Source organism: Peromyscus maniculatus, chromosome 10, assembly GCF_049852395.1.
Source record: "Peromyscus maniculatus bairdii isolate BWxNUB_F1_BW_parent chromosome 10, HU_Pman_BW_mat_3.1, whole genome shotgun sequence".
Lineage (NCBI taxonomy): Eukaryota > Metazoa > Chordata > Mammalia > Rodentia > Cricetidae > Peromyscus > Peromyscus maniculatus.
The window spans coordinates 57,177,252-57,186,664 of record NC_134861.1 but is presented as its reverse complement, the minus strand read 5'-3'; positions in this window follow the sequence as shown (position 1 = coordinate 57,186,664).

Genomic DNA, 9,413 nt, shown 5'->3' with positions numbered 1-9,413 from the left:
TGTTTCTCTGACAGCTTGGTGAAATTGCTTTCTATCATTATATGCACGTTCATGCATGAGAGGGGGGGACTCTTTCACGTTTGGTGACGTAACAGACAAATCTCTGTCAATTACTTCTCGCTGTTGTGTTTCTAACACTTGCACGCAATACTTTATCTAGGTCCGTTGCAAAGCTGCTGCTTTTCACAGTGTCATTTGACTTCTAAGTTTTTGATTCCAAGGAAATGAAGGTGGCCAGCATTACAACAGTTGCACACCATTGTACCAAAGATTACAACAATCCACTATAATTTCCTACATCTATCTGCTCAGTCTTATTCACATCCAATCACCCTTGTAAGACTAAATTATTTTAACATTTAAGTATTTATTCGTTATAACCTCAAAGGGCCTTTCCTTATATTGAAAGCATGAAAAGACTTAAAAGTTAGAATCTGTGATGCCAGCACCAGGAGACTTTGAATGTCTAAATCTCTTAACTTCTCTCATGATCCCTAATGCTTTATAGTGCTTTTAAGATGCCCTCAAATAGTTGATCTGGAATTAGGTGAATCCTGTAGTTAAGCCAACCTGTGAAAGCCAATGGGAGAGGAAATTCAAGGTCTTTCAGATTAAAAGTTCAAATTGTGATGATTGTACCTTTTAGCCTCCACACTGGCTTTTACCTTGATCTCTGTAAGCCTGTTCAGTTCATCATATTGAAAAGATTATGACATTTTCTAAATCACCTGGGGGGAGTATTCCATTTCAATTCAATGTCTGAGTCATTCCCTGGGCCTCCAGTACTGCCCTGCTGTGTTCAGTCTTTAATGTGGAAGTAATTCTTATGTTTATAAAGTTTGGTGGCTTTTTAAATCTCACAAGGAAACCTTGGACTTTAATGTGAGAAAAAATGGAAAGAAATTATTCACTATACTTCAACTGTCCTAAAAGGAAAAGGCTTATCAAAAATACGGAATTACTAGTCACAGACACTTAAAGCATCACTGAAAAAAAATTCAACCAAATCAAATAGGTTGTTTATGTTCGTGATTTTTTTTAATTGAAATCAGAAATTAAGTAGAAATTTTTAGTTTTTACAAATAGTATTGTCATAATTTTAAAACAGTTCTTTAAAAAAAATAAAAGCCATATTTGAGGTGAGAGAAATGAATATCAATGAAATAAAATAGGTTTTAATTAATTTCTTTGCTTCTAATTCTGTTCATATACATACAGTATTAAGTAAAATCAATACCTGATGTGTACAACCTTATGAATTCTAATGTGGTTATAATACTTCTAAAATGACTTTTAATAATACTCCATATATAAATACTAGTTTTACTTCATAATTTGGACATGTGCATCTTTGCAACATATATTTATTCCATGATATTATTGTCATAGGATGTCTCTGACCCATGTGATGTAAAGGGCTTTGTATATACTTAAAACCTAAGAGATCTCAAATATTAACATCATTATTATTATGAAGGGAAGGGTTTTTCCATTTCATCGGGCAAGTTGATCACCCTTTAAAGATATTTCAAGTTACCTTTCCCTGTGAATCAGAAAAAAAATGCTCTACATATTGGGATAGGGACATGAGTAATTCCTTGTTTCATTTGTTGCTTCCTTATGGAAGTTCAGAAAGATGTTTGTCAAAAATAATCCACATATTAAATAAATTGTCATGTGAGAGAAAAATGAGTGTCTTGATGTGACAAAGAAGCAAGGTTTTATTCTGAAGTGCTGCAATGTGAACAAATAAATTTATTATGTTAAATAGATATTCATTCCAATACTGATATTTGCCAGAATTACTAAAATATACTAAAACTGAAAATAACAGTCCTTTTAAAATCTTGAAATAATGGTATGTCAAAAAAAAATCATCGACTGTACTTCAAAACACAGTACACAGAAAATCTTTAATATATAATTCTTTTATTTAAATATTTAAATCTAATTTGGTGAAGACATATGCTCATTAATTATTTTACAAGCTGGGTTTGGCACAAATACTGAACAGCATATGGATAGAGATTACGAATCTAACTCTGATGCACTTCACAGGACACAAGGAGGTCCATGAGCTCAAAGTGTCTTTTTTTTTTTTCATTTCAACACAACGTTGTCACGAAGATGTTATTGCTTGTGCAATGTCAAGACAGTATTAACATTCTTATTGATTTTTGACCATAGACATTCTCATAGATACATCACCAAGGGATAAGGACTTTAATCATCCTCATGGACAATCTGTTGCAACTCAGTAAGTATGAAAAGATCTTGCCATGTGAAAACTTGTCTCTACTTGAAGACTACAATATAGGCAACCGGAAACATACATTCATAAGCCAGGAACTTCTAAAATGTAATAAAGATTAACTTATATCTTCTAAACAGTGGACTCTGTTCACAATGCTTGATCTAAAATCACATTCCTTGCTTTAAATATCTATGTTGTCATTTTCTCTACCAATAAGAGACATACATATTTAATACAAAAATAACCCTGAAGAAAAATAATAAAATTAGAGTTTCTTCACTGTATTTCTTTTTCTTTCTTTCTTTCTTTTCCAGTTTTCGAGAGAGGGTTTCTCTGTGTAGTTTTGGTGTCTGTCCTGGATCTCGCTCTGTAGACCAGGCTGACCTCAAACTCCCTGAGATCTGCCTGACTCTGCCTCCTGAGTGCTAGGACTAAAGATGTGCACTGCAGCCACCCAGCTTTCACTGTATTGTCTAGTTCTCCTGTTATTGTTCCTCAAAACAGACTCTTGATTCTCATATTAAAATGGGTGTAAGATATAAGAAAAATAATGACTCATTAAAATTTCTTCTCATTTTAATAAACATAGAATATTCACTATGACTTAACGATTGTCAATAACTCCTATAATTAAAACCAAATTTTAATCTTTGTATAGCAAACACTTTTGTCATATTTTAATTTATATTGTAAATTCATAAGAAACACAGGGAAAAATATGATATCAGAAGCCAAGTAATATGAAAGTCTAAAGAGTTAAATTTCAAGATCAAGACTAGAATGGTCAGCTCAATGAAACTTTCAATCAAAATTAACAGTGAAAGGAAGCCTAGAAATAAAACTCAAGGTTAATAACTCACCCCCCTAGCATGCATAGAGCTGTAGAATCTATACCCACTATTGAAGATAAATAAACAAGCAAAACAGACATTTCCTGTGTATATGTGCACGTCTGTCCACCCACAAATACACAAAACACAATTAATATATGCCTAATTTATGTTTTAGTTACTTTGTATTTTCTGAAAGTTTTAGAAAACTTCAATGGGAATGAAAAACTTTTTGCCAAATAGATTAAAGGAAAATAGCGTAGACCTCCTATCTCAAAGCATAACAATACTAAGTCCAATCACAAATGTGAAGAAAAATGAAAATTAAAAAGTTTCTACAAAAGTTGTAGTAAAAAAATTCTCCCACAGAAGGTTAAGATTATTTTTAGACTTGTGCATGAGACAGTAAGTAGAAATGTTAGAAAATTACGGATTTGATTCATCTAAATTAATTATAGCTTTCCAAAAGACAATATTACAATATTAAAGGATCAACTAATACACAATATACAAAAATAAACATATGACAGAAAGTTTGAGTAGAATATATACCATCAATGTTCTAAGCATATACCAAAATATAAACAATGCACAGAAATTCTTTAAAAGTTTCTGGGTTTTAAATGTTTTCAGAGGCAAATGCATTTAACTATTTTCCTTATCTTCCTCAAATGTTGATCTACATAAAATTTTAATTTACATGATATGTGCTAAAGTGATTTTTAAAATGTTTTCAACACTAAATTCACACATACTTAGGCTCTAAATTAGAATTATATTGCTAAAATCATTATTTACATCACTTAATCTTGACAATGACCATGTAACTATTGTATTTTCTACAAATTTGGCAGATTGTGAGACAAAGACACAGCTTCTAGATAATTCTCATTTATTAACCTATTAGAATATGGTGACATCAGCTTTAAAATATGTTAACACACACTGTTTTGCAATCTCCAAGTATATTGGATTTGTTGTTAAAAAAAGAAAACACTCAATAATTAACTCATCAATTTTTAAATAATTACTCTTTTATTAGTTTTTTTAAAGGAATTTTTATTCATTTTACTTACCAACCAGAGACCCCCCTCTCTTCCCTGCTCCTGCCCCTCCAGCCTTTCCCCCTGACCCCACCCCCCATTCCCTACTCCAGCAAAGTATGGCCTCCATGGGGAGTCAGCAGAAGCTGATACATTCAGTAGAGGCAGGTACAAGCCCCTCTCCCTGCATCAAGGCTGTGCAAGGTGTCCCACAATAGCTAGTGGGCTCCAAAAAGCCAGCTCATGCATGAGTGATGGATCCTGATCCTACTGCCAGGGGACCCCTGTAGCAGACCAAGCTACACAACTGTTGTGCTTTTGCAGAGGGCCTAGTAGTCCTGTCCCATGGAGTCTCCATAGCTGTTTGCCTAAATTTCATGAGTTCCCACTAGTTTGGTTTGGTTGTCTCTATATGTTTCCCCATTGTGATCTTGACCTCCCCCCGCCTTGCTCATAGAATCCCTCTTTTCTCTCTTCTACTGGACTGCTGGAGCTCAGCATGGTTCTTGGTTGTGGATCTCTGCATCAGCTTCTATCAGCTACTAGATGAAGGCTCAATGATGACAGTTGGGGTATTCACCAATCTGATTACTGGGGTAAGCCAGTTTAGGCACCCTCTCCACAATTGCTAGTATTCTAAGCTGGAACCATCCTTGTGGATTCCTAGGAACTTCCCTAGCACCCGGTTACTCCCAATCCCCATGGTATCTGTCATGGTAACTCTTATTGCTCTCCCACTCCATCCCTGTTTCTTAACACCTAAATAATTTATTCTCAGTTTCAATTTTGTTGAAGTTTTTTAGCTTTCTTATGTGACATCACAATGAATTTCTTAAGTTAACTAAAGTCACTTTCTCATTGTTCCTTTAAGAGGAGCCACTGGAAAAAAAGCTTCAGTAGCTGATTCATTTGGAGCACATTTAGTAAATTTCGTTACTCTTCTGAGGACTTAATGTATTCAACATATGTGTTTTAACTTAGAGGGTTAATGGATCCATTAGATTTTGGATGTTGCTAGAATTCTAAAATGGTCTTTTAATTAAAACCCAGAGCCAGATATTGGGATAAATGCTGAAAGATCAGAGTACAAAGGAACAGGCCACTGCTATGTCTCACCTCGCCAACTCCACAAATCCTCTCACTGAATGTCTCTGAGTCCTCAACTGAAAGAGGTCCAGCCGAAAAGAGGCTTCAGCAGAAAAGGGTATTTCCTGTCTCCTCATGCCTTATTTACCTTTGTCTTCCCAGCCACACCACTTCCTTCTTAGTGCTGAGATTAAGGGCCTGTGATTTCCAAGTATTAAGATTAAAGGTATATGTCACCACTGCCTGGCTCTGTTTCTCTCCTATACTGAAGCAATCTCATGTAGTCCAGTGTGGCTTTGAACTCACAGAGATCCAGATGAATCTCTGCCTCCTGAGTGCTAGGATTAAAGATATGTGACCCCACTGCCTGGCATCTATGTTTAATGTAGTGACTCGCTTTGTTCTCTGATCTCCAGGCAAATTTTATTAGGGTACAACAATATATCACCACAGATGATAGCTGATGTCTGTATTGTGTTCTTATTGTCCTGGGTTTGAGAAGTTTGATACACACAATCAGTCTAAAATATCTATCAAAAATAACTATCAAAGATTGCCATGAAATATTGTGAACATATATTAACACATAAAATTTTTTATTCTTTCAGAAAACTTGGCATCAAATATTCCTGTACTGTGCAGTATGACAAATAGGGAGGAAGGGAGAGAGAGGGAGGAAGGGGGAGGGGAAAGACAGAGAGAGAGAGAGAGAGAGAGAGAGAGAGAGAGAGAAGTCAGAATTTAGCATCATTCTGAGTGCAGAAAAAGCAATGCAAATTTAAGGGTAACTATAGATGAAGGGTATAATTGACAAACACATTGACAGATGCTAAAGCAGACTACTTCCTAAAGGCAAGACTCCTGGGCTGTTCTACAAATTCCTGAAAATCTTAAATGGCAACAGTTAAAAACATTGCCACATTTCTAAAGGCATCGAAAGTGAAATAAACCCTTAATTAACATATAGAAAAGATATGTATTGTCAACATGTTTCTCAATTACCTGGTGTCAATTCATCTAAATATATATCTTCATAATTTTGCAATTAATCTTTTCAAAATATATAAAATTGATATTGTACTATTGGATGTCTTGATTCTTTTTGAAATTTCATATTTAATGCTCTGGTTGTAGCTGTATGGTAATCAGTTATGTAGATTCCTAAGATGCATATTCACTTGTGATTTTTAAGGCAGTGATGTTTTCTCACTGGTCAAAAATTTGCCTTGGTATGAACTAAAAAAGTATAAGGAATATTTGTTTCTATTTCATATAAGTCCTTGTGGAAAATTATAAATTATTTAGGATCAAGCAACATACAATAAAATTCCACTTACAGTTGGAGTAGGTGAAAAGGAAAATGCAGTTATTACAGAGAAGGAAACATTTCCCAGGGGCAGTTTATTAGGAAGATTTTGAAAGGGAAACTTTATTAGAGGCCATATGTTCTCTTTATTCTCACTGGCTCATAAACTGTAAAAAAATTAAAAGCACTTATTTTGAATTGTGTAGTATAAAACATTGTTTTGAAGGGTCTACACATGAATGCAAAAGGTTATCCCACAGTGAAAATAATTGGATGCCCTAGAGGATAGTATTTTTTCACTTCTTTAGCCTATGCTTACTTATCTCAATCCTGGTCTGCCTATCTTTAAAATCCTCTTAAAAAGTTAAAAAAAAAATCAGCATGGTGATTTTAGGAACAAAATGAGGTTAAGAGGGAGAGCTGTGCAAACTGAGCAAACACCTTCATTTGGCTTAATAGGAATTGTGAATATTTTGTACTCTTTGAACTTTTAATCACTTGATAGAACTACAGACAGTTTTCTTAAAGTAAGTAAGAAAAATGTGACATTGAATAATATAACAGTATTATGTGTTACATATCATCTGTAACAAGTTATAGAGTAGTTATGCTTACCATTTTATAGTAAAATCTGTGCTGTGATGTGAATCCTGGCCATAAAATATTACAAAAATATAATAGTATTAGCAAGTCAAGTAATTTTTACAAATAAAACGTCATGTGCAGGACAATGTTTATTCTTTTAGCATGCACTCATATGACTGTCCTATTCACAAAAAGGAAAAATAGCTTCTTTTCAGAAGAGATAAAAGCAGAGGACTGCTCTTTGCTAATACAATTACATTTTTAACAAAAAGATATTTATGTTTTTATTTTATATGTATGAATGTATACCAGAATATGTATATATATATATATGTATATGTATATATGTATGTGTGTGTATAAAATTTGTATGACAGGTGGCAGAGGAAACCATACAAGGGCTTTAGATCCCATGGAACTGGAATGTCAGATGTTTGTGAGCCATAATTTGGGTGCTTAGATCCAAAATCTGGATCTTTTGTAGGAATATTAAGCACTCTTAACTGTTGAAACATCTGTCTAGGTACTGATGTGATAATATAATACGGTAAAATTATTTACAATGATTGTGATGGTTAGGGGTTTTTAAACTGATTTTTATTTATAGATACATATGCATTTGAAACCATGATGAGCACACATTTGAAACATGTTCAAGTAAGTCTTCTAATAAAAAATAATCCAAATGTTATATGTGTTCTAAATATCATTACTCCTATAAACTTGTGCAATGTTATGTTGCATTTCTAGATAATGGAGGAAAGGACTAATGAAGATGAATTTTCATTTCTTTCTTAATTGATGATTAAAGATGCCAGCTTGAACATATTCATAATAAACCTAGAGTGCCCAAAATATACCAGTCATGCACTCAGGAAAAGAAATTAAAAGATTTTTCTTTAGGGTAATTTTGAAGGCCAGTCATTGTTTTCTACTTCTTTCCTCTTGTGTTTTTCATCTGCTCCTCTCTTTCCTCATTCTCCTCTGTGTGTCTGAATCTCTGCCTGTCTCTATGTTGTCTTGTGAGTCTGTTTCTTGACCCTGACTTATATTGACAATCTAAAACTGCAGATGCTTTAAAAGTTAGATATTTTTTTCTTCATGTTGGATCATTGTAAACACCTTTGCCACAAACATACCTAGAATCTTAGTAAAGATATGGAGTTGAAGCTTGGGGTATAGGATGCTTGCCTCATATGCGAAAGACCTCGGGGATTTATCAGCACAGGAGAATCATAAATAAAATGTGATATGCCATTGCTTATGTCATTTAATTAAATTCCACAGAGTCATCAACTGGATATTATAGTAACTGTGGAATTTTCTATTGTTCCATTATCTTTTGAGTTTCTATTACTGTGAAGAAACACCATGAACACAGCACTCCTATAATGAAAAACACTTAATTTTGTGGCTTACAGTTCAGAGGTTCTGTCCATTATGATTATGGTGGGACATAATGCTGGAGAGGTAGTTGAGAGTTCTATATCTTTTGTAGGCAAAAGGAAGTGATCTGAGACACTGGGCATGGCTTGAACATATATGAGACCTTGAAGCCCACTTCTACAGTGACACACTTCCTTCAACAAGGCCATATCTACTCCAATATAGCCAAACCTCGATAGTGCCACTACCTATAATTTTATAGTTGCCAATTACATTCAAACTACCACATTCTACTCCCCGGTCCCCGTAAGCTTGTAACAATACCATAATATGAAATGCACTTAGTCCAACTTCAAAAATTCCCATAGTCTAATACACTCTCCACTCCTCAACTGCTCAAAATTCAAAATATCGTGATTCATGAAATATTTTAACTTTAATTCCATGTAAATTCAAAATAAAAATGCATATCACATATTTTCAACATATAATGGCACAGGATATAAATTACCATTTCAAAATATAGGGAAGGGAGCATAGTGAGGAAATGCTGTACCAAAGCAAGACTGAAAACCAGCTGGGCAAGCTCCAAACTCTACATCTCCATGTCTGATGTCAAAAGGCTCATCAGATCGCCACTCCTTTCACCTTTGTTGACTTCATTATGCTTTGTTCTCTTGAGCTGGTCCCACTCCCTGTTATCAGCTTTCCTCATCAGGTAAACCAAGACTCTGGCATCTCAAATACCTTGGGGTCTCCAAATCCATCCACACTTCATCTTCACAGCTTTACAAAATGGCCTTTGTAGGCCTGCATTCACAGACACCTCTGACACATGCCTGGCTCTCCAGCAGCATTCCTTAGTTTTGGAGGCAAATTTTTTAACTTGTTTCTTCTGTCCTTAATTCTAAAGCCAGAAACAT